Source organism: Oreochromis niloticus, linkage group LG3 (genome assembly GCF_001858045.2).
Source record: "Oreochromis niloticus isolate F11D_XX linkage group LG3, O_niloticus_UMD_NMBU, whole genome shotgun sequence".
Lineage (NCBI taxonomy): Eukaryota > Metazoa > Chordata > Actinopteri > Cichliformes > Cichlidae > Oreochromis > Oreochromis niloticus.
The window spans coordinates 20408774-20436411 of record NC_031967.2 but is presented as its reverse complement, the minus strand read 5'-3'; the positions used below and the strand labels follow the sequence as shown (position 1 = coordinate 20436411).

Here is a 27638-nt window from a genome sequence, read left to right as displayed (position 1 = left end):
ACAACACCAACACAATGAATGGAATTACAACACTGAAAGCACAAAATCAGCTGCCCACAGATTTACAGAGAAAACCTTTCACAGTCACAGTCTGGTGTGGAATCAGTTCTTGGATTAAGTCCTCTGTGTGTCGCAGTAACAGAGATTATGGTGGAGTCCTACCACAGTTCAGAAGTGTGAGTCAGTTTCCTGATCTCTGGAATATGAGTTGATCCAGCAGGAACAGAAGATTTCAGTGGAAGTTCAGATCTCCTGGGCGTGGATCACCATCAAGGTTCAACAGTCTCAGGTTTCAATGACAAGATCTGCACTCGGCTAATAAACCTGATCTGTTGTGCAACACAAACACTGAAGTCTTATTCCAGCATTCCTAACAGCTCAGCTGGAAATCACATCCAAACTGCTCCCTGTAATGGCAGCAATGTGACTTCAGCATCAGATTTAGTAAAGAACACGAGCACATCCTAACTGACACCAAAGAAAACCAACTGTGACTCACCAAGTCCTCATTCAAACTCCATCAAACAGATTTTATCCACAAGGACTGAAGTTGGACACCATCACTGTCAAAGACTGGAAATAAAAATGCATCTGTTCACAACTTGCTCTGTTGTTGAATCTCTTCCCCTCACTCAGGTTTCTCCTGCGTGCTGTGGTTACACTGATTGGCTGTTACTGATAAATTTAATAAAGGAACAAAAAAAGTACAAAATAACACGAATGAAATTATAAATGCTCATAATCATTTAGGAACAATTTTCAAATGTTCAAAATACAATAAGATCATATAAACTTGGGTTACTTTCATATAACTGATTAATAAACGGACTCATGGTTCAAATCAATTATTTGAACCATGCATGTATATAATTAACTGTAAATACACAAAAGTAAATATTTTTAAAAATCACTTCTCTAATCAAAACAGAAATACGTTGTGAAGTTTGTTATGTCTTCAGCATTGAAGTTTCATGATATTTGATCATTTACATTTTTCCATCTTTAAATTGTTCTGATTCAGTCATTTTTACTTTTATGTTCTTGTTCTAAACTGAACTGCAGATAAACCAAAGGCTGAACTGAGAGCTGATAGGACAGCTGTTCCAGTAGGGGGCAGTGTGACCCTGACCTGCTCTGTGAACCCATCATCATCATCATCATCATCATTATCATCATCATCATCTGGATGGAAATACTACTGGTACAGAGATGGGAAATCTTATAAAGCTTTGACAAATGGACAAATCAGTGTCTCAGAGGGAGGACTCTACAGCTGCAGAGGAGGAAGAGGAGAACCAGTTTACTACACAGAGGACAGTGAGTCAGTCAGGATTGACACAACTGGTGAGTTTAAATGTAACGTCCTACAAATCACTACATCTGATGGTAACTGAACCTTTTGTCTTTCATGTGTTTTTATTGTACTTTCTTGAACATTAACAGTGTCAAACAGGCCTGTTGTGACTCTGTATCCAAACTGGTCTGAGATATACAGAGGAGAGACGATCACTGTCAGATGTGAGATCCATGGAGGAGACACTGAGTGGGATTATGAGTGGGAAACAAACAGCACCATAAAACCTCCAAATCAAAATGAATACAGGATTAGATCTGCTTCATCATCCAACAGTGGAAACTATCGCTGTAAGGGCAGAATGAAAAGTTCACAGCATAAAACAACAGAGTGGAGTGATTCAGTCACACTGACAGTTTCTGACAGTAAGTCATATTTGCTTTAAGCTGTTTGAACACTTTGTAAAATGTGTTTCTGTTCATATAGACTGAGATTATTATTCTTTGTATAAACTGAGCTCACTGTTCAGAGACTGTACTACATGTTCACTGAGAGAAAATCTTTGTTGAACAGATAAACCCCGTCCTGTCCTCACTGTGTCTCCATCATGGCTGAGTCCTGGAGCCTCAGTAACTCTGAACTGTCAGGTTGAACATCCGTCTGCAGGATGGAGCTTCTACTGGTATAAAGCTGTTCCTGATCTATCAGAGAAATCCTCCAGTTATGAGCTGCTACCTGATGGCAGTGGGACTGCACAGGACTCCTACATCATTCATGGACAGACACACACAGCAGGATATGTGTGCAGAGCTGGAAGAGGAGACCCAGAGTATCACACTGATCACAGTCAACCAAAGTTTGTCTGGTCTGCAGGTCAGTTTGTTTCTCTCTGTCCTTTCAATAAGCTCATGTTGGGTCATCATTTTTATTTTCCAGTGTTTCTCCAAGTTATAGATCATTAATATCATATTTCCATGACAACCATTGATGTCTGTGTACATTAAAACTCCCCAAAAGAAGAACTCAACTGAATATTTTCCTTTCTCTCTGTGATCAAACCAAATTGAATTTCCTTGTTTCCTTTTCTTAATTTTCAGTTTTTATTTAATGTGATAACATGAAAAACAAAAGACATCTATGAGATTTTAAATGTTTTCTCTTTGAATACTTTTACTTTGATATTTAAACTCATGTTACTGTTTGTACTGATTATTTTTACTTAGTGCACAGACAGGATTTACACAGTTAAGACTCTTTGTTTAGTGCTCAGGTAGGTGTTCAGATAAAAAAAGTCAAATATAGTTAATAAAGAAACAAAGATGTCAGCAGGCAGGTTAACAGCTCTGACAAATACAAGAAAAACACTGACTACAGATGGACGCTAGAAGAAGACGTCACAAATAACAGCTGCTGTTATTGTTCATTTCAAATATCCTTCAAAGGTTTTTAGTTTTGGTCCTGCTGCTGCAAAATATCTCACTGTAGAAGGAATCTGTGAAACAGACAATATCACAGAGTTATGACAGAAACATGACAGCAAATGACTGAAGTGTGTTCAGAGTGATCTGTATCAGGTGGATAATGCTGAGAGTGATGACTCAAAGCTCATGATGTCACATGACGTGTACCAAGCTCTACATGAGCTGCCAGCAGATAAAGCATGTGGGTTAGATCATCTTAAACATGTCAGTATTCGGCTCCTTTGTTTTCCATTGATTTGACTGTCTGTGTGATTCAGGGCTTGTTGTCAGACTCAGTGTTGTCTGTTCTATTAGTGCTGATCAGGGTTAAAGCTGGTAAAGTCCTGATAATTATATCTCTTTAACCTCAACCAGTATAATATGAAAAGTTTTAGAAAGATTAAACATGTTTATTAACTCCACTGATAACCAGCTTGGCTTTAAATCTAAACATGGCACTGATTTGTGTTTATATTGAAGGAAACTGGAGGCATCAGTGAAACATATAAACTGATGAGTTATTTCCTCAATATTTGTTTAATATTTATTTTAAGTGATTTTCTTTTCTTTTGTTTTCCTTTTAATTCTGGACCATTGAGTCTATAATAAAGACAATAAAGGTTTCAAGTTAAAAATTACAGTTTGACCAAACAAACACTGCATCTTATTGAAATATTATCACTGATCGTCAGAACAAAAGCTTCAAACAAATATTTTCACTGTGATATTTTGAATCCTAACATCTGTGAGCTTTGTCTCTTCACTGCATGTTGTTTCCAGATGTTCATTCAGCAGCGTCTCTCACAGTGAGTCCTGACAGAGTGCAACACTTCACCTCTGACTCTGTCTCACTGACCTGTGAGGGAAACTTCACTGAGTGGAGAGTGAGGAAGTTCTCTGAGGACGGCCGACTCTCTGACTGTAGGAGAATGACTGGATCCACATGTAACATCAACACATCAGAGTCAGATACTGGAGTGTACTGGTGTGAGTCTGGATCAGGAGAGTTCAGCAGTGCAGTCAACATCACTGTACAGAGTATGTTATTATACATTTACTTCTTGGATCTGAGTGATTTAGACGTCACATGAACATTTGTCCCAGCTTTGCTGTATGTGAAGTAATTCTATGTGGCAAAAGAAACAAAAATGAGAATTTCAGACAATTTCAGGCAACGAAGCATCAAAATATTCGTGGTTGTTGGTCTCTAATTAAGTTAGTATGTTTTATTTTCTCTGTCAGAATAAAACTCTAAAAAGATCAACATCACATTAGATCAACTTTTAATGTCTCGATTCAGAGAAATTTAGGGAAACACATCATGCAAAATATTACAAACATACAAACATTTACAATTTCTCCTTTAACCATTCAATAATTGTATCGATAATAAATTTGACTCCTGCAGGGAAGATGAAGATCCCAACTATATTTCCACTCATCTTAATCAGATTTTTAATTTGGGATCTGACCTTGACAGAAAGTTTTCCAAACCATGTAGTGATACCATAACAGATTCAACAATCTCCTTATAAAATAGTAACATGATGCATTTATTTACTCCATGGACCCTCAGCCTTCTAAAAAAATACAAGCACTGACTACACAAATGATCCACATGATGAACCCACTGTAACTGAACATCTCTGTGCTTAAATGTTGTCACTTGTTCAAACTTCTCTACAGTCATTAAAACCAGGCTGAGATCTCCGAAAGGAAAATCTCAGAAAATCTCTTGGAAGTCAGGTCTTCATGTAGATCATGAGAAACGACTCACAGCTTTTTCTAAAAAGTGTGCACCAGCTGATGTGACTGAAACAATTGTGTGTGATTGTGTCACAGATGATGGTAATGGTCCTATCCTGGTGAGTCCTGTTCATCCTGTGACTGAGGGAGCTTCTGTTAGTCTGAGCTGCAGTTTGAGAACACAAAAAATACTTTCCAATGTGTTTTTCTATCACAATGACAAACTTATTCAAAATGATACCCGAGGGGAGCTGAAGATCTCTGCAGTGTCAAAGTCTGATGAAGGTTTCTACAAGTGTCAGTACTCAGGAAGAGAGTCAGCACAGAGCTGGATGTCAGTTAAAGGTGAGCAGGATCAAAACATTTGATGGATTTTTGTTAATGAGTTTCATGACTGAGAAGAAACATTAGGTTGTCTGTTTAAAGGCTTGAAGTCATCTGGTACTATTTTGTGAGAACCTTTATAAAATCATGTTCTGAAATATGCAATATAATAATTATAGTTTATTAATAATTATTATTTGTTGTTACAGTAACTGGATGCAGTTCATCTCCTGTGTGGTTGATGGTTGGACTGGTTTGTGGAGTCTCTCTCATTATTATTCTCCTGCTCTTGTTGTATCGCTGCAGACAGTCCAAGTGTAAGAGCCTCTTCTTTTCATGCTGTATTAGAGAGTTTATTTACTACATACACTTTAATTATTCACACATATACATGTATTCTGATCTCATGACACTAAATATCAGTGGAACAATTTATACATGACAAACATGTGTAATAACATTTGTCTCTTTCACAGATTCCTGCTTCACCAGGTTGGTAAAATACTTTTTATTATTATTTTAAACAAACATCAGTTACTTTTGAGTTTATTGTGTTTATTTCCTGTTTTAGGTCGATCCAGTCTGAGAGTCACAGTCCGGGCTCCTCCACAAATCATGGAGTCAACCAGAATGAAACTCACGTGTACGGCTCTCTTCAACATGGTCAGCATTTAAACTGATCTTTATTATCCTTTTTAATATTGACTTTTATTAAACCTCCATTAACACGAACATTTATCAGGTTCAGTTTGTGTTCAGCAGCTTTTCAAAGAACATTTAAAGATCTTACAGTCCTGGTTTTGACTCACACAGTGTTTCTGTTTTTGCTCTGATCTTTAGTGTAACTGTAATAAAATGATTAATGTGAGCCTGGCTTGTTTTTTTCTTTAGGTACTGCTGACATCTATGAATCAGTCACACAAGTGACAAACAGAAATGGTACAGTATATGTGCTGAAAAACACAGAGCAGTTAGAGATGAAACTTATTTTTGGTTTAATGAAACTAATTTCATGTGATGTTTTTTTTTTTTTACAATCCTGTAAATACAAATATGAACATTTCAGGATCAGATGAATATGACGACATCACCTCCTCTCTTATTGAGTTTCATGATCTTAGAACTAAGAGTGAGTACTGGTACAACTGAATTGAAATTCTCTACTTTGTGTAGAGTACATGTTTCTTCTTACTTTGTGATATATTATATTATTTAGTTTCGTCAGTTACTGTTCTTACTGTCTTTGAGCCACTGTGACCACTTAGTTTCCTCCGAGATTAATAAAGTATTCTTATCTTATCTTACAGATTCATGCTTCACGAGGTTAGTAAAATACTTTCAATTATTATTTTAAACAAACATCAGTTGCTTTTGAATTCATTGTTGTCACGTCTGCTGTGGCAGAAAAGTGGAGGTTGAGAATTAGAACCCAAGATGCAGGCAGCGGAGATTCAAGTTAATTTTTTTTCATAAAGTGGTGAAACAAAGAGAAACAGCGAAGGCAAGGACGGAAACTAAACAAACCTAAACTGGAAAAAACGAACAAAAACAAACCTGAAACCTTAAATGGCGATGCAGGGAGACGCGGGGACGACACAGAATGATGCAGAGAAAGAACACAGACGAACCAGCAACAAGCACACGAGGACACACACTGGCCGTTTATCAATGCCCAAGTACGCGAGTACGTACTCGCGTTCTCGGTGAGTACGTACCCGCCGAGAACGCACGGGAGTACGTACCTGCCGAGAACGCGAGCACGGACTCGTCGGCCGTCTCTCAATTCTCAAGTACGCGAGCACGGACTCGTGATTTGTACCAGCGTACGTGATGATGTCACAGGTCCGGAGTTTTTACTGCCGTCCCCTCCTAATTTAACTGTGAGTAACATGTTATGAAGCTTAACTTTAATCACAGCCAAACCGATTTACTCAGGAACAAATAAAACACTGAAATAAACCAAACATTAACATTTAGAAGATCTAAGTGACTTATATATCATTTTAACCTCAGTAGTGAAACCTCTATTAATAAAAATAGTGTACATGTACATACGTGTACATACCTTAATAAAAACAAGCAGGTGAGATGTTAGAACGCTTTTATTTTTATTTTAGTGGACACTCAATACTATAGACAGCTGCTGGGGTTTCTTTAACCTGAGTAGTGAGAAGACCGCAAGCGGGCGGGGAGGGGAGGGGGGGGGGGGGGCGATGTGCCGGGAGTCCGCTGTTGAGTTTTGGACGAAATGCATTCTGGGATATATAGCTGTCCCAAGTCTACACCGATGCATGCTCAATAAAATGGGCGGATCGAGAACACATCCGGGACTTTTTCGCGTTCTCGGCGTGATGCGTACTTCGAATTGGAACAGTACTTGGTCTCCGACTGATGACGTATCACGAGTACACGAGAACGCAAGTACGCACAAGTACGCATATTGATAAACGCCCACTATGGCTGTGTCCCAATTCAGGGTATGCACGCTTGAAGTACGCACACTACGCGTACTACGGACGGTGCGTACTACAAGTACGGGTAGTGCGGAAGTGAGAGGGTTGTGAAATGGGACGGTCTAGCCCTTGTCGCGCTGTTCAGGTTGCCTAGCAACCATGATACTAACTGCGAGAAACGTGTCATACAGCTTTGTGTGACAGAAATGAAGGAGAAAAAATGTTCTGTTGGTCCTTCATTTTTGTCATGACATCACTTTGATTAGTTGAGTATCTGAGGCTGAGACCACGGGACTGTAAAACATGATAGTTGGGCTTCATTTCTGTACTGAACAGTCATTTCAAGATTAGTTAGTAAATAATAATTAGCTAATGTTGTTCATGAGACTAAAGTCATCTCACTTTGGTAATGTTAATATAATATGGACAATATTATATGTATTTGTAACAGAGCGAAGGTGATTTTTGCACAGTGTTATTAAAGGAGGGAAACCTTCCTCAAAATGGGCAGAACAGTGGAGCAGCCAAGGAAATGCAAACGAATTAAAAACTGTATGACTAAAATATAATCTATTATATTTAAACAGTTAAAAATGTAAAATGAATTAAAACAACCCTGGCCAGGGAACAACACAATAGAAATCAATAAAACACAACATTAAAAATCCAGTGGCGTCCGCCACAGTATAAAAGTCACTAAACATTTACAATCCAGGCAAGCGGTGCAGAAGGGGGAAACCCGGCGGCGTCCTCGCCTTCCTGTCCGTGTTCTCCGCTCCAGCGCGCTATTTAAAAAAAAAGAAGAAAAAAAAGGGCAGCGACAGTAACTAGTCTTTTAGCGGCTACCGTTCAATAAAGTGGGATAAGTCAGAAGACTTACCCCAGGTGGGCAGAGCTCTCAACTTTCTCTCTTTCTCTCTCTCTCTCTCTCTCTCTCTCTCTCTCTATATATATACACACATATATATATATATATATATATATATATATATATATATATGTGTTATATATATATATGTGTGTATATATACATATATATATATATATATATATGTGTGTATATATATATATATATGTGTGTATATATACATATATATATACACATATATATACACATATATACATTATATATATATATATATATATATATATATATATATATATGTATATATATATGTGTGTGTGTGTGTGTGTGTGTGTATACACAAACATCACTAATGTCACATAACTTTGCCGACATGTGGCCAACAGTAATGTTTTAATGTTCTTAAACATTCCCACATAAATAAGTGACATCATATTCAGTACTTACTTTTGACAGTTCACTCTTTCGGCCGCTCCCTTCTGCCGTATTTTGCGGCAAAATTATCCACACCCACCGCCGCGCTATGGTTTGTGGGATATATGGGGCCACGAAGCGTGCACCGGACCACGCTTGATATTTGGGGAAATCGACGGCGCATTTGGAGTATGCATTTGAAGTGCACTTTGAATTGGGACAGCCGTCGTCGCATGGCGGTGACGTATTCGCACTTGAAATGCGTACTTCAAGCGTGCATACCCTGAATTGGGACACAGCCTATAAATACACACAGAGGGAAACGTGGAATGGCAAACAGGAGGAAGACACAGCTGAACCAAATTGACCTGATGAAACAGGGGAAACATAAACTGAACACACTAAGGCCGTTTATCAATGCCCAAGTACGCGAGTATATACTCGCGTTCTCGGTGAGTACGTACTCGCCGACAAGGCACGGGAGTACGTACCCGCCGAGAACGCGAGCACGGACTCGTGGGCCGTCTCTCAATTCTCAAGTACGTGAGCACGGACTCGTGATTTGTACCAGCGTACGTGATGATGTCACAGGTCCGGAGTTTTTACTCCCGTCCCCTCCTAATTTAACTGTGAGTAACATGTTATGAAGCTTAACTTTAATCACAGCCAAACCGGTTTACTCAGGAACAAATAAAACACTGAAATAAACCAAACATTAACATTTAGAAGTGATCTAAGTGACTTATATATCATTTTTAACCTCAGTAGTGAAACCTCTATTAATAAAAATAGTGTACATGTACATATGTGTACATACCTTAATAAAAACAAGCAGGTGAGATGTTAGAACGCTTTTATTTCTATTCTAGTGGACACTCAATACTATAGACAGCTGCTGGAGTTTCTTTAACCTGAGTAGTGAGAAGACCGCGAGCGGGCGGGGAGGGGGGGGGGGACGATGTGCCGGGAGTCCGCTGTTGAGTTTTGGACGAAATGCATTCTGGGATACATAGCTGTCCCAAGTCTACACCGATGCATGCTCGATAAAATGGGCGGATCGAGAACACATCCGGGACTTTTTCGCGTTCTTGGCGTGATGCGTACTTCGAATTGGAACAGTACTTGGTCTCCGACTGATGACGTATCACGAGTACACGAGAACGCAAGTACGCACAAGTACGCATATTGATAAACGCCCTAACATAAGACATGGACCTTCACAATAAAACAGGAAATGCACAGAGACACGGTACAGACACTAACCAGAGGGAACACAGAAACCAAACTCTAGGAACTAAAAAGTCTAAACCCCAGTACACAAACAGAACAAACACAGGATCATAATAATGAAAAACACAAACTGATTGGTCAAAAGACCGAGGACCATGACAATTGTGTTTATTTCCTGTTTTAGGTCGATCCAGTCTGAGAGTCACAGTCCGGGCTCCTCCACAAATCATGGAGTCAACCAGGATGAAACTCATGTGTACGACTCTCTTCAACATGGTCAGCATTTAAACCGATCTTTATTATTATTATTAATATTGACTTTTAGTGGGGATAGGCTAATTGATCAATCTAAATTGCCCATAGGTGTGAATGTGAGTGCAAATGGTTGTCTGTCTCTGTGTGTGAGCCCTGTGACAGACTGGCGACCTGTCCAGGGTGTATCCTGCCTCTCGCCCTATGACAGCTGGGATAGGTTCCAGCGCCCCCGCGACCCTGAAAAGGATAAGTGGAAGCGAATGGATGGATGGATACTGACTTTTATTAAACCTCCAAAAACACAAACATTTCTCAGGTTCAGTTTGTGTTCACCAGCTTTTCAAAGAACATTTAAAGATCTTACAGTCCTGGTTTTGACTCACACAGTGTTTCTGTTTTTACTCTGATCTTTAGTGTAACTGTAATAAAATGATTAATGTGAGCCTGGCTTGTTTTTTTCTTTAGGTGCTGCTGATGTCTATGAATCAGTCACACAAGTGAAAAACAGAAATGGTACAGTATAAGTGCTGAAAAGCACAGAGCAGTTAGAGATGAAACTTGTTTTTGATTTAATGAAACTAATTTCATATGATATATTTTTACAATCCTGTAATTAAACATATGAACATTTCTGAATTAGTAAGTTAATGTAAGTTAGGTCTGGCAGCACTTTTCTCATGTTAGGAAACAGACATTTACTCAAATTTATTATTTTATTCTTTTCATCTTTTTAAATCTGTGTATTTAGTGAGATGGCAAAAACAGTTAAACACCAAACAAATGAAAAATAAAAACATATTCATTGTTCTTTGCAAGCTACACATTTACTGTGCAAGCCAAAGTAATCTATTACAGGCACTATTAGCATAACACACATTACAGTGATATCAAAGTGCCACTGCACTAAGAACCATATATCAGTCTGGACCAAAGCCAAGTGGATATTAAAGCTGTATTTTACTCTAATTACTTCCTTCAATATTAAACATGTGAACTTGTCAATTCAACATTTCTAATTAAACTGAACAAAGCCTGAGCTTACAGTACCTTGAAATATTCATACCCATTGAACTTCTACACATTTTGTCACTTTACAACCACAAAATTAATGTTTTCTATTGAGATTTTCTGTGGTAAATGGTAAATGGCCTGTATTTGTATAGTGCTTTATTCAGTCCCTAAGGACCCCAAAGCGCTTTACATATCCAGACATCCACCCATTCACACACACATTCACACACTGGTGATGGCAAGCTACATTGTAGCCACAGCTGTCCTGGGGCGCACTGACAGAGGCGAGGCTGCCGGACACTGGCACCACCGGGCCCTCTGACCACCATCAGTAGGCAACGGGTGAAGTGTCTTGCCCAAGGACACAACGACCGAGACTCTGTGATAGACCAATACAACGAAGCACATAATTGTGAACTGGTATGAAAATGACACATGGTTTAAGCAAGTAAAAATCTGCATTTGTTTTCAGCCATCTGTACTCTGACACCACAAACTAAAATCCAGTGCATTCAATTACCTTCAGAAATCACCTAATTAGATAATAGAGTTCACCTGTGTGTCATTATAAAAACATCTGCTCTGTAGAGCTCTCAGTGGATGTGGAGAGAAGGTTTGTTGATTAAAAATCCATAAATTGGGTATTAGGGGGTGGATGTATGGGTGGATTTTGGATTTTTTAAAGGGTAGGCAAATACAAGTGAGAATTGGAAAGAATTACTCGGAGAGGTTTTCTGTAGAGAAAAGGACTCCTCAGGGGAGCATAGTGAGTCCTTTATTGTTTTCTCTAATGATTAATGGTGTGTTTAATGACATAGAGGGTGGAGCGGGATGTTCACTTTTTGCTGATGACGGAGCCTTATGGAGGAGAGGGAGGAATGTAGGTTTTATTGTAAAGAAGTTGCAGGAAGCATTTGGTAAAGTTGAAGAATGGTCGTATAAGTGGGGATTCAAGTTTTCAGTTGATAAGACTAAGACAATGTTTTTTTTGTTGTTGTTGTTGTATTTTTTACAAAGAAAAGCGTGAGTGAGGAAGTTAAGCTGAAGCTATATGGCGTAGAATTAGAAAGAGTGAGGAAGTTTAAGTTTCTGGGTTTGTGGTTTGATGAGAGGGTAACTTGGGGTGCACACATTCAGGAATATGTGGGTAAGTTTTGAATATTTTGAGGTGTTTGGTTGGGAAGGATTGGGGAGCGGATAGGGAATCCTTGAGGGCCATATATACACTGGCTTGGTGAGGTCAATGTCAGATTATGGTTGGGTGGCATATAATTCGGCAGCAGACACTACTCTTGGGAAGTTAGATTTTATTCAGTATCACGTGTTGAGACTTTGTACAGGGGCATTTAAAACAACTCCTATTGTAGCCTTGCAGCTGGAGGCTACAATATAAGCTAAGGGAACAGCTTAGATTGACTTATTGGGCAAACTTACAGGGTCAGGGGAAGGATCACCCTACACTAGAAGTACTTAAACCTTGCTGGGAGAAAGGCAGGAGGGAATTAAAGAGTTTTGGATGGGTGGTGGGGGGAAGAGCTAGAGAACTTAAACTGGATCAGTTAGACATATGTCAGCGAGTGCCGTGGCCTGCAATCCCTCCATGGATACTTCCCGAAGCAGCTGTAGATTTTGCTTTATTGCACCAGAAGCATAAGGACAGGGCAGGCGGTCTAGACTCAAATTCAGTTCAGGGTTACATTGAACAGTATTGTGGGTATGTGCAAGTATATACGGATGCTTCAAAGAATCCAGCTATTCAAGTGGGGGTAATAGTAGTAATTCCAGACTTTATGGTAGAAATTGGGAAGAAGATCATTGATGGATTGTCTGTGTTTACAGTAGAAATGATAGCAATTCTATTAGCGGTTCAGTGAGTGGAAGAGTTGAGGCCATTGAAAGCAATTATTTGTTCAGATTCAAGAGCAGCCTTGGGCAGTCTACAGAGTGGTCATTCAGATGGTAGATCAGATATTTTAATAAAGATTCAGCAAACTCTTTTCAGGATACATATGATGGGTCTGTCAGTAGTGTTTGTATGGGTCCTGGCTCACTATGGGGTAAGGGGGAATGAAGCAGCGGATAGGTTAGTAAAGGAAGCCACTAATCATAGGACAGTTGATCTGGCGGTGAGTTTTGGTCGTATAAGTGGGGATTCAAATTTTCAGTTGATAAGACTAAGACAATGTTGTTGTTTTTTGTTTTTTTTTACAAAGAAAAGCATGAGTGAGTTTTGGTCAGGCAGAAGTTAAGAGTATTATTAAGCTAGAAATGAGGGGTAGATGGCAGAAACAGTGGGAAGAAGAAAGGAGGGGAAGGTGGTTATATAAGATTCAAAGGTGGGTGGGAGTAAGGAGAGCCACTGGAAGGAGTAGGCGAGAGGAGGAGGTGGCGGTGTCAAGACTGAGATTTGGACATACAGGATTGGATTCCACACTATTCTTGATAGGGAAACATAATTCAGGGAAATGTGACTATTGTGGAGAGGAGAAAACTCTGGAGCATGTTATTTTGCAGTGTCTGAAGTATAAGTTAGAGAGGAGACAACTGGTCCAAAGTCTCAGTAACATCAACATGAAATTGGATCTTAAGTTATTGCAAAAGGATTCGGGGAATAAAAGTTATCAGGCTTTGTTTCAGTTTTTGAGAGATGGATGCACCATGCAGTTGTTTGCCAACTGCCAATACTATTATAAGAAGAAGGAGATCTCAGTGGTTTGTTAGAGAACATTACTGAACAAACAGCATCATGAAGACCAAGGAACTCACCAGACAGGTCAGGGATAAAATTGTAGATAAGTTTAAAGCAGCGTTAGGTAATGTCTTGATGCATTCTCAATCAGGTAAGTAAGGTAAGTAAATCTCATCATGATTATGCAAATTCTCATGACCATTGAGCAACAACCAATGATCAATGGCCATGAGTACCATTCAGAGAGTATCATGATGAAGGAACTCACCTCCCAGCCCATTGTTTCTTCACTGGTGCCAGTTTCAGTCATTATGCAAGTGTACTTTTTATAAGATTGGGGAAACCTGCAGTCAGCTGAGACTGAAGAAGTCACTTGGATGAGTGACGAAACATTTCTCCCTCTGAAAACGCTACGTTCAGATAAACAGAATCAACCTTTGGAGGGTTAGGTAATAAAAAAATATCCCAAGCTCTGAACATCTCAAGGAGCATTGTTCAGTCCATCATCCAAAAATGGAAAAAGCATGCTACAATTGCAAACCTACCAAGACATGGCCGTCCACCTAAACTGACAGACTGAGTAAGGAGAACACGGGTCAGAGAAGCTTCCAAGAGGCCCATGGTCACTCTGGGGGAGCTGCAGAAATCCACAGCTCGGGTGGGAGAGTCTGTCCACAGGACAACTTTCAGTATCACACTCCACAAATCTGACCTATATGGAAGAGTGGCAAGAAGAAAACAATTGTTGACAGAAAGACATACAAAGTCCTGTTTGCAGTTTGCCAGGAGCCATGTAGGGGACACAGCAAACATGTGGAAGAAGGTGCTCTGGTCAGACGAGACCAAAGTTAAACTTTTTCGACTAAATGCAAAAGAAAAGTAACACCCCTCGTAATCCTGAACACATCATCCCCACTTTGAAACATGGTTTTTGGGTTAAACCCTGATGTGTCCTTGATCCAACATAGCTGATTCAAATGGCTAAATTGCCTCCTTAAGATGTCTTGAAGTTCTCCAGAGGCGTAGTGAGCTAATCATTTGATTCAGGTGTGTTGACCCAGCGTGATATCTAAAACCTGCAGGACACCGGCCCTTGAGGCCTGGAGTTGCCAACTCCTGGTTTGGATTGAAGAATATTCTTGTGTTAGAATGGCCCAGTCAAAGTCCAGACCTAAATCCCATTGAGCATCTGTGGCAAGACTTGAAAATTGCTGTTCACAGATGCTCTCCATCCAGTCTGGCTGAGCTTGAGCCATTTTACAACAAAGAATGGCAAACATTTCAGTGTCTAGATGTGCAAAGTTGGTAGAGACATACCCCCGAAAGACTTGCAGCTGTAAATGTAGCGAAAGGTGGCTCTACAAAGTATTGATGCAAGGGGGGGGTAACACTTTTCAGATTTTCAGATTTCAGAAAATTTTGAAAACCATGTATCTTTTTCATACCACTTCACAGTTATGCACTATTTGTGTTGGTCTATAACAGAACATCCCAATAAAAAAACATTTAAGTTTGTGGTTGTAAGGTGACAAAATGTGGAAAAGTTCAACGGGTATGAATAATTTTTCAAGTGTCAGTTAGTTTCATTTACTCGAGTAACAGCATCACCGTACAAAACACACGGTTGTTTCAAATATCCCAGGTGAGCTGTTAATGATTTTTTACTGATACAGAAGAAGATAGAAAAGTGTTTCAGCTTCATATGTTTTGCACAAAAAATCTTTACAACACAGAACAAATTACAAATGATAAGTTATGTGTCTGAGGCCAGATATCTGCATGAAAGTAAAACCAGATGATTTCCTCCTCCACACAGATACAGAGTCCGACAGCACCTTGTAAAAAAAAGCCTAAGGTATAGTTAACTTTACACACTCTATAAAGACTCAAACACACAAAACAGAACTTCACTTTACATCAAGGTGAAACAATACTTTTATAATAAACTTTATTGTTCTCCAACAGGAAGCCACAGGTGGGACAGGCATGAGGGGCAGCCTAACCATAACCCTCACACACATGCTTATGCTGATATCCAGGCAGGTTCTCAATGTTTGTAGCTGCTGATTTATGCAGCAAACATTTCCACAGTCGTGTGAGGTCAGAGCTGGATTCTTCCACTCATTTAAACATTGCAGCAGATTATAGAAACCCTTCTATTCTTAGCTCACAACAGAAGTTCTCTATCATATAGAGACTCTCCACTCCGTTACATAGTAGGCTCCGTTACATACACTCCCTACTAGTGGTGCAACGGATCACAGTTGATCCGAAATCTGAAGCGATCCCACTCCACGGTTCGGTATGCACGTGATCCGAAGATTCGAAAAAGAAAAAAAAATGTGTATGGTGCGCGTGGTCAGCGATAGTTATGGTCAGCGCTAGCGGTCCAAGTAGCAGAGCAGAGGAGTTTGCGGCATTTAAGCAGCCTTTTGCTGCCCAGTCCAACTGGGCTAAAGGTATTACAAAAGCTGTTGTGGTGTTTAGCTCCAGAGGCCATATTTCATTGTGCAAAACAAGGGGTTTAAACTGTGATGAACGTGCTTGAGCAACGCTATGATATCTCGTTGCGCGTCCACTTCAGTGACAAGATCGTTCCAAGCATGTATGAGCAGGAAAAGTTTAAAGTTATACCTGAACTGTCCCAGGCATCTTCTGTTGCTCAAACTACAAATGGGTGGAGCTCCAGGGCAACGGAAAGCTACGTGACCGTGACCGCTCGTTATATCACAGCGGAGTGGTAGATACAAAGCCCTGTACTGCCCTATAGATCACATTAGATTAGATGAAACTTTATTTATCCCTCGGGTGGGTTCCTCCGGGAAATTCAGTTTCCAGTAGCACAGCACCGACAGAAGTTGGAAAATGTGAGCAGAAATATACCATATATACACATATATAACTACAGAGAATACAAAAGGGATAAATAGAATAAATAGGAATAAGAATACAAGAGAACGGCACATTTCAAGTGAGTCTATTACACCATTGGTTATTAACAAAAGCTATTGCACAGTGAAAAGGCACTACAGCTACTTGTTCCCCCCTCCTCTGTCCCCGTTTCCCCTCCAGCGAGGAGTTAAACAGTTTGATGGCCTGTGGGACAAAGGACTTTTTAAGTCTGCTGGTCCTTGACTTTGGGAGAAGCAACCTGTCACTGAACAGACTCCTCTGGTTGTTTATGGCCGAGTGCAGAGGATGCAGAGGCTGCCCAGCATGGTCCATAATGTCCATATTGCACCTTAATTTGTTTTTGTATAAGTGCGTGGAATGAGTCTTCAGTTGAATGTTTTTTAATAGGCAAAAAATACTTAAATAAGTAAATGGCGAGTAGAATTTTTGTCTTTTTTTTCTATTTTTGCTGATCCGAAAATTGATCCGATCCGTGACTTAAAACCGTGATCCAATCCGAACAGTGAGATTTTTGATCTGCTGCACCACTACTCCCTACACATAAGTAGGGGTCATACCCCCTACATATGTGTGGGGGGTATGACCCCTCTCTTGGTCGTGGTGTCGTGGTGGGCCTTCTGGTCGCGTCACTTCACCTCACTTCAGTGGCCAAACTGCAGCTCCAGGCTGTGTTTCCCTGGCATCTTGCCCACAGTTCACCTGATTACCCCTTGCTGATACGTTGGCCGGTTAGTGAGTTCTTGAGCCTTTAGGGGTGGCTCCCTGTCTGGGGTATCGCCCACATGTCAGGTTTATGCAACCGGAGTGAACCCGCTCTGTGGGTTGGGTGGGTTTATGTTGCTCTTGCTACCCTCCTGTCTGCTCGCTGCTAGTGGTGGACCTTCAGGGCATCCCTAGCTCGGCCCTCCACTTCAGCAGGCTAAGTTGACGGCCCCCTCCCCTATCTGTGGACAGCATGGGCCAGCTTTTCGGCTCTGGGGATGGATCATTAGCAGGCCATCCCTAGCTTGGCCCGCTAATGCGGGCTGTGTTCCCCTGGCATATTGCCTGCAGTTCACCGGTTTACGCGCCAGTCGGACCTCGCTGTATCTGATCCCTCAGCCTGCAAGTGAGAGTTCTCAAGCCTGCAGCGCTGGCTCCCTGTCTGGTGTATTGCCCGCATGACGCGGGTTTATCCAGCCAGCGGGACCCAAATGTACAAGTTGGTACATTCACTGTGGGTTCGGTTGCACTGTCTCCTCGGGTGTCTTACAAAGTTACCCCGTACATATGGTGGAGTGGAGAGAGAGTCTCGGTATGGTAAAGAACGTATGGTTATGGTTACACTGGCAGAAGATGGCGCTGAACATGTTTTTATAACTTTAAGCACTTATTTCTTAAATCCAGCTTTACAGACAGAGTTACATCTGTGTCAGTTTTTCAGAGCTGGGCTCCGTGATGTAAATGAACCTTTATACATGTAGTATTTCATGTCCCCTTTAATTCTGAACACGTGATGTGACATTTTCACACATTAATTCTGCTCAGTAACTGATTTTTTTTGTTGCATGTTTGCCATCCTCCATCTTCCAGTTTTACTGATTTGGTTCATGTAAACAATTCTGATGTTTCATGTTCATTAAAATATTTTAATCTGAACTTGAGTTTCCACTTTTAGAGATTACATTCACTTTATTTTCACAGACTTGTGACCCTGACACAAAACTACAGACAGAAGTAGAAAAAATATCAGTGTTACTGGTTATACAGTAATAAAAATACCTCAAATAGTGTCAAAATATCATAAATGATAACAAATATTAGGAATATCATTTTAGTAAATCTGAAATATAGTTAATCTTTGGGTTAGTCACAGTCCAAATCATCGTCTGCATCAATGAATGTCAGTGAGACGTCCTGAAAGTCGTCACGTCTCCTGTTCAGTTTCCTGTTGGGTGGGAATGTCCTTAATGATGTTTGCTGCTCTGCCGAGGCAGCGGGCGGAATAAATGTCCATCAGGGAGGGGAGAGGGCAGCCGATGATCTTTTGTGCTGTCTTGACTTCACTCTGAAGCCTCGCTCTCTCTGCCTTAGTGCAGCTTCCATACCATACCGTGATGCAGTAGATTAGCAGGCTCTCAATGGACGAGCGGTAGAAGGTCAGCAGCAGGTTGGAGGTCAGCTTGCACTTCCTGAGGACCCTCAGGAACAGCAGCTGCTGTTGGGCCTTCTTGACGACCGCTGAGATGTTGTCTGTCCAGGAGATGTCAGCAGAGATGAGGACATGAAGGAACCGGAAGGTGTGGACCCTCTCCACACACTCCCCGTTGATGTAAACGGGAGCTAAGTCAGTGCTGTGTCTCCTGAAGTCGACAATGAGTTCTTTGGTTTTCTTAGTGTTCAGTGCCAGGTTGTTTTCTGAACACCATGCTGCCAGCTTCAGGACTTTCTCTCTGTACTCTGCCTTGTCTCCCTTTGAGATGAGTCCGACTACCGTGGTGTCATCAGCAAACTTGATGATGAGATTATTGTTGTGGGTCGAACTGCAGTCGTGGGTGTAGAGAGAATACAGGAGGGGGCTCAGCACACAGCCCTGTGGGGAGCCGGTGCTTAGTGTGGGAGTGGAGGAGAGGTGAGGGCTGAGTCTTACAGTCTGGGGCCAGTTTGTGAGAAAGTCCTTTATCCAGGCACATGTGAGAAGAGGGAGGCCAAGAGTTACCAGTTTGGTGATGAGGATGTCCGGGATGACTGTATTAAAGGCTGAGCTGTAGTCCATGAACAGCATTTGGACGTAGCTCTGCCGCTGCTCTAGGTGACTCAGCACAGCGTGGAGGGCTGTGGCGATGGCGTCTTCTGTGGATCTGTTTGCGCGGTATGCAAACTGGTGGGGGTCGAATTCTGGGGGGAGGTAATCCTTGATGTGCTGAAGGACTAGTCTCTCAAAGCATTTCATGATTACCATGAGGGCCACAGGGCGGTGGCCCTCACGCCACTGCCTCACGAAGCAGATGAGTGCTGCTGTTGTGGTGTTTCAAAGCAGGTGAAGAAGCTGTTTATTTCCTCTGCTAGCTGCTCACTCAGGTTTTCTGTTTTCACAGTTTTGCCTCAGTGGTTTATGATGTCTTTTATTCCATGCCACACCTTCCATGTGTTGTTGCTGGACAGGTGAGACCCCTTTTCAGGTGAGCTTGAGCAGCCCTGTACAGAGCTCTGTCTCCTGACCTAAAGGTGGCTTTGAGGAGTAAGCGGACCTCGCTGGTCATCCAGGGTTTTTGGTTTGGGAAAACCTGAATGCTTTTGTCCACAGTCACATTTGCAGTACAGAACTTGTTGTAGTCCAGTACTGATCCTGTGAAAGTTTCTAGGTCCTGGTGTTCAAATATGTCCGTCTGTCTGTGTGAGGCAGTCCTGTAGTTTAGAGAGAGCATTTTCAGGCCAGGTTGTAACAGTCTTTGTGGTGGGCCTGGCACTAAAAGTTATAGTTTTCACACAGCTGAATAAATGTGAAACAGAAAACTGATGAGAACTGTGAGATGCTTGAGAATTTACTCCAGTGTCCTGTTACATTTTAGACAGCAAGGAGCAGATGGCTGAGTTTATTAAACTCCACCGAGACGATCTGCAAATTTCATTAGAAGTTTAATAAATTATCATCCTGTCTTTATTTTCAGTTAGCACATACCTTAAACAGTTCAAGCTGTAAGCTAATGATAGTTATATAAAAGCAGATGCGTGTTGGTGCAATAAGCTGTACGTTTTGTCGTCCAATGGATGCATGATCTGATTAGTCGACTGATCGAAAAAATAATCGGTGACTAGTCGACTATCAAAATAATCTTCTGTGACAGCCCTAATAACAACTATCCATTAATAATTTCCCCCTATACAGTATTATACTATTATACTAAAGAACAGTAAACTGGTCTGTTTCCTGACATCATCTGATGTTTTTGTAAAATCTTTGGCTGTGTTGTTTTGTTTTGATCCTAGAAACGTGTGACTGCAGCCCTTTAAATATGTGTTATAACAAACTCCACTCTTTACTGTTTTATTCAATATGTGGAAAAAGAAGAATATGTTTTTTCATTCTTAACAATATTTATTTACTGCTTGACTTTACTTTTGTTTAAATTTTCTTGCCTAATAAATGATATAAATTCAGTTTATTGTTAAGTAAAACTGTAAGAAATAAAATCTTTGTTGTTATAAAGAGCTGACATTTTTGTTCTTTAGTGTTTGTTTTGTTTTTCATGCCTCTAAGCACACTAATTTCTCTTTCAAAGTTATTTATTTAGCCTACTTTTGTTTCTGATCTAAATACAAAGTAAAGTCATAGAGGAGAAGGTTAAAAAAATACAATAATCAAATATATGGTAACAAATCATCAAATCATATCTTGAGTTTTGACTGTTTGCACCAGTTAAGCCTCTGAAACAATCCTCGTCTTAAATCTTGAAGATTTTAGGTTCAATAAATTAGAAATAATCTTACTGCTGATGCAGCAGACGTCAGTGCACTTAAAAGATTTCCTCTGGATCACTTTTGTCTCCTTACAGGATTTAAAAAAATGAAAAATGATCCGTGATTGTTTGTATGAGTGAGCATATATATCAGAATTAATAATTTAAGATTGTCATTTATGCTTAGAAATATATAATCATTTGTATGTTGATAAAAATCATATCCTTATTAGGTCTGATAAGATTCTGTGTGCACTTGTGTACCATGAGATGAGAGGAAGCAGCCTTGACGTTATAATTTCTATTATAGCTTTAGAAACTGTCTTGTTCGTTACCTCAAAGTGCCAGAGTTCACACCTTTAAATGTGCGTTTGAGACATGACCTATTACAAGTTCTTGTTTTTATAGTTTAGCGAGATGCTTACTTCTGCTTTTCTGCATACAGTTTAAGTCCATTGAATGGTCGTATGTCTATGTATGGTATAGCTGGAAACACACACACACACACACACACACACACACACACACACACACACACACAGAATATAGACACTGACGTTGTTCAGATATGCCTGCTTAAGAATGTCACGTGTATTTGTAATTGCATATTCATGAGTGATTGCTTGCTGACAATAAAAAGGGCCGTAGCGAAGGAATCAGTCGAAGTTGGTTGAGTTCAGGTGAAGGAATCTTTTCCTCAACTTTGACTGACTTCCCTCGCGAGCCACAAAGACAAAGAGCTCTGTCTTGCCTTGTTTTGTCGTGCAGTTAGTGGGTTTGTGCATAGATAAACCCAACAATATAATTTCTGCATTATGGAATATACAGGTCACAACACTGATATCACAAACATGCCGTTGCTGTTAAATATGTTTGTCTGAAACAGGTCTGTCTTGTAAATGAGACATTAGTGCTGAACTGCCATCGACTGCAGTACAGTAACTAATGTCTCATTTACAAGACAGACCTGTTTCAGACAAACATATTTAACAACAACGGCATGTTTGTGATATCATTTCTATGAGGAAAAGAAGAAGGGGAAATGTTTCGACATCAAAGTGTCAAATTTATGAGAAAAAAGTGGCCCTTTAGTGCTGAACTGCCATCGACTGCAGTACAGTAACTAAAGGGCCACTTTTTTCTCATAAATTTGCCACTTTGATGTCGAAACATTTCCCCTTCTTCTTTTCCTCATAGAAATGATGAATAAAAACACTTACTGGAAGAACTGACACACAGATATTTCCACACTGAAACAGTATTACTATTACTTTTATGGTTTGCCATGCTAAAAGTGTTTGTAACCCACAAACCTGCAATAATAGCATTTGTCCACATGGTGTCAGCATCTCTACATAAACAGAGCTGAAATAAGTCAAAAAGGCCACAAGTTTGAACTTCTGGTCTTTGCTGGAAAATAAGCAAATAATCACAAAGTCAGTGAATCTTTTTCTGCAGCAATGAAAGTTTAAGTTGTTTCTTTTCAGTCCCTCGGGCTCAGAGCTGATTTGTGAGGAATAACTTAGCTTCAATAACACTAGTTTTTAAAACGAAGACAAAACTAAGACTAAGAGGCCAACTACACCTGCTGGATGGCCTTCTGTTACAATATGCTGTTGGTTCTTTACTTTGTTGTTGTTTGTGTGTGTGTGTGTGTGTGTGTGTGTGTGTGTGTGTATATAAAGGCTTACAGGCTGACCTATAAACCCATACCTGCTATACTATACTTTGTTGAGGTGGTGTGTAAGATCATCTGTAACTAACATTCACTCCCTGCCTACTGATTATATGTTTCTCTACTACACCAGAGAATAAGTGATGCAGACAGCGGGCATCAGACAAAAAGAGAGGGCCACCATCCTGCAGGGAAAGAACTGAAGAGAGAGAAAACAACACAATCAGGAAGAGCATCGAGGTGTGAAGGACATGTAATGTCTGATAAATGGTTTGCTTCTTATACTGTGCTTTTCTGCTCTGAGCACTCAAAGCCCTTTATACAACTTGCCCAACTCACCCAAGCACTTTTTTCTATTTACTTGCTTTCTATCACATATTCACACTCCAGTAGATGGATTGGAGAGCAGCTTGGGGTTAGTAACTTCCCGAAGGATATTTGGCACGCAGACTGGAGCAGAAGGCGGTCGAACCATCAACCTTCCAATCCTGTCCTGTCTGACAGGATTAAATTTAAAGACATTTCATGACAAAGACACTAGTGACATAAAACAAATTGCAAATGGTTTTAATGACTCTTTTCTTATTGTTGGTCCTGGCTTGGCTAAAGAAATTGTAAAAACTGGAAACCCTTCTAAAACTAAAACTATGAATGTAGCAAACTCAATGTTTATGAGGGGAGTAGATGAAGAGGAAATTATTGACGTAGCTACATCCTTTAACTCCAAGAAATCAACTGACTGTGATGGCATTGATATGGACTTAATTAAATATATTATTGGATGTACTGTGAAACAATTTAACCACATTTGTAATCTGTCATTACAAAGTGGTTTATTTCCTGATAAGATGAAAATTGCAAAAGTAGTTCCAATATATAAAGCTGGAGATAAACATCTTCTCAGAAACTATCGGCCCATCTCTCTACTACTGCAGTTCTCTAAGATACTGGAAAAAATATTTTACAATAGATTATATGATTTTATCACAAAAAACAATGTACCATATTAACAGCAGTATGGATTCAGACCCAAAAGGACCACAACGCTTGCCTTAATGGAGTTTATAGATACAGTAACAACTGTTTTGAAAACAAAGAATATGCTGTCGGATTTTTTTTAGATTTAAAGAAAGCATTTGATACAGTTGATCACAACATTTTACTTAACAAACTATGTACATATGGGATCAGAGGGGTGGCGTTATTATGGGTTAACAGTTACCTTAAAAACAATAAACAATTTACCCAAATAAATGCCATAAATGCCAAAATTGAAACCAGTTGTGTGTGGGGATCCCCAAGGATCAGTTTTGGGGCTGCTGCTTTTCATATTGTACATTAATGAGATGTGTGCAATTTCAAACTCTTTGAAAGTAATATTATTTGCAGATGATACAAACTTACTGTGCTGTGGAAGTAACTTGGAGCAACGTCTGAATGAACTAGAAAATGAATTAAATAATCTGAAGACCTGGTTTGACCATAATAAATGAACATTGAACCTGAGTAAAACAAAATTCATAATATTTGGGAATCGCGTATATTCTACCAAAAGTAAACTGACAATAAATAACATTGAATTAGACAGAGTATCTGAAATAAAATTCCTTGGTGTGATAATACATCACAAACTATCCTGGATTTACCACTTTACTCATATCAAAGGCAAAATATCAAAGTCTCTGGCAATTCTCCACAAGGTTAAGGATCTCATCAATCAAACATCATATACTCTCTATTGTTCTATTATACTGCTGTACATGACATACTGTGTGGAAGTGTGGGGAAAGACGTATAAAACATACACCCATCCAATATAGATTCTGCAAAAAAGAGCAATAAGCATAACAAATAAAACTACTTCAAGAGAACCATCAAATCTACTTTTTATCAAATTAAATATTCTCAATTTTAAAGATTTGGTTGACCTCAGAACTGCACAAACAATGAACAAAGCAGCAAATAACTCTTTGCCCCACAACATTCAAAGCTTGTTCCAAATAAGACCAAATACTCATGACCTGAGAGGAATCCTTATGTTCAGCAAGCCAGTAGTAAGGACAAATGTAAAATATCACAGCAGAGGAGTTAGTGTGTGGAACACCTGTAAAGATGAAATCAATAAAAGTACATCAATAAAAAAATTCCCACGATTGTTCAAAAATAATAAAATGCATGAATATAGGAAATCTTCCTCTCAGTGACTGAGTTCTCTCATTGTGTCCTCATTTTTATAGATCAAGTAGAGTTGGATGTCTCGAGACCAATAATTATATAAACTTTTCTGAATCTAAATAGTGTACTTTGGTAGAATTAAAAAATAAGTGTAGTGCAGGTCTATGATGATTTTTAGTGCTACTATCATCTGGTTTTGATTCTGGTTCTGTCTTGGTTAAGTCCTAAGTAGTCCTGATTTTGAACTGCTGTAGTCCTGTTTTAATTCCGGATCAGTTCTGGGTCTGGTTGAATTGGGGTTTAGTCCTCGTGTCTTGATACAGCCCTGATTTTGTTCTACCTTGCTGTTTAATTAAAAAACTAGTTTAAGGTGTCCTGCATATGTGATATATTTCTTTTTCATTGGTCATTTCAAATCATTCTTTTTTGAACAAAACTCAAAACAAAGCCTAATAAATCTTTCAGTCATTTCAAAAGCATGAGCTCTAAGAGCCGTGCTCAGAGAGTGCTTTGTAGTGAATTAGAAGAGTCGACTCCCATTGAGCGAGAGCCGGCTCCTCACTTAATTTCCTTTCGCTGCTCAGCTCTCACACAGTGGCTCAGCTATGCTCCAATCCCTCCATATTGTGGCCAATCACATGCAAGGATATAGGATAATATCATTATGTGAACAACAGAGAGGGTGAGAGACGCGACAGTCAAGTGGAGCGTGCGTCTGTCCTCTCAGTAAGTGAGTGAGACAGTAGACAGCGGTGAGGAGGGCTGTGCCAAAGCAAAAACACATAAATATGCCTGACACCCGTAAACGAAGCAGGTCTTGGTCTTGGTCTTGGTCTTGTCTTGATTTTGATACCCTCTCGTCTTGGTCTTGTCTTGGTCTCGGTTTAGGTGGTCTTGACTACAAGTCTAAGATCAAGGCCAGAGTAACCCAAGCTTAAGTGTTCATTAAGGTGTTTGTCACATAAAATAAGCTCAGAGATTAAGCAGATGGTAAACACAGGATGCTTAGTTTATGTAAAAATGTAGTTTGTTGTTGTTTTGGTTTACGTGCTGAAAATGGTTTTATTTGTGTATGTTCATGTGTTAGACTTGTACATAGTTAAACATGTATGGATCAAATAATGTTGAATCCTGGATATGGATTTGTAAGCAATGAAATTTGAAATAATGGTGTAGGAACAGGAAAAGTGTAAACTTCATCCTACTCCTTTTCGAGCACACACATTCTGTAGACAGATATTTACATGAAAACTTGATGATTTTTAAGTTTTGTTTTTCTTTTTTCTCTTGTTATTTCAGTTATATTTGCGTGTTCAAAATTAAAAAATTCTATTCTTCTAATTCTATCTATACATTAAAGATCAAACTGCCAACATGACAATACAGAATAAAGCCGACACACATGTCGGCAGGAACAGTGCCGACATGTGTGTAAAGGGTTGTTGGTGGTTACCGTCCATTCTGCCAAAGGTTTATTTTTAATCCACTGAAAGGCCTCATTTTCATCTCAGCCACATAGTAAAGAGGAAATGCAGCCTGTGGTTTGAGCCAACAGTGTTTTGTGTAGCATCAGTATCCAGCAAACATAAGGACAGGACCAGATCCTAAAGCACACTGCACTTTATTGTCCTCTTCATACCCTGATGAGGACAATAGAATATTAACATGTCAGTAAGATGTAAAACTTTAATGATTGAGACCATGAACATATGCAGAAAGTGTTTAAACTCTGACCTGTAGATCAGACTGTGACAGGAAGGATCACTTCTCAAAAAGACGTGAATGATGGAAAATATTGTGTAAACATTGTTATTTGTATAACTGCAAGTTCACACAGAGCTGCAGTCTTATCTGCACCATCTCTGCACTGAAACAAACCTCAATGATCTTTTGTTTTCTTCATCAGCCTGCAGAGTTAAAATGAGGAAGAACAATTCATTATAGAAACTGTGCTTTAACTGCTACATTAACTATTTACAGGTATTAGATTAAAAAAAAGATTACACATCTTTACTGTAACAGTGCCAGAGCTGACAGGTGGGGAGGTATGAAAAAGAAAGTAGAAGAAAGAAAGAGAAAAAAGAGGTAACGATACAGAAAACAAACAGCACCTGAAAGACAGCAGAAGGAAGACGGAGCCCGCATGAGGAGAGCCTCTGAGAACCAGAAGCAACGGGCAGCCGACCCTCCCAGAGACCAGGGACCCGTCACAAGCTGAGGACAGGGCCCAGGGCTATGATCACATGCACATAATATACAAGAACAAACAACCATCCACATCAACCCACTGCTCTAAAACACTTCAAAAACTCTGGTGTGGATGTGGTGTCGTCTTATTCTTGTTATCAAACCTCAGTAAGTGTAAAGGGGAACTGGAAGTTTGGTCCAGTTATAAGTGAACAGTTTAACACGATGAAGCAACATGTGGTTTGTTGCAATGCTTTGTGCATTTTCTCAGCATGTTTTTAAGATTTAAAGTTACTATGGCAACATGAGTAAAAATAAAGGTAAAAGTCTATCAGGAATAATTATTATAACATTAGATACACAGAAAAAACATCTGTGTACAGTCATGTTGTAGGTAATACACCACAGTATACTTCTGATATATTAGTCCACACATCACTGAATCATTTGGACAGACAGATTAACGTCTGTGGAATCACACAGTGTTTAAGTCTCAGTTTTTTATTTA

General features: G+C 39.7%; 1 non-coding gene across 1 annotated transcript; it reads left to right on the top strand.

The window, feature by feature from the left end:
* Positions 1-1166: 1166 nt before the first annotated feature.
* LOC102080575 (uncharacterized) lies at positions 1167-1539 on the top strand. Its single transcript, XR_003219459.1, has 2 exons — positions 1167-1344; positions 1444-1539. It is a non-coding gene; the product is annotated as an uncharacterized LOC102080575 (transcript).
* The last annotated feature ends 26099 nt before the right edge of the window (positions 1540-27638 follow it).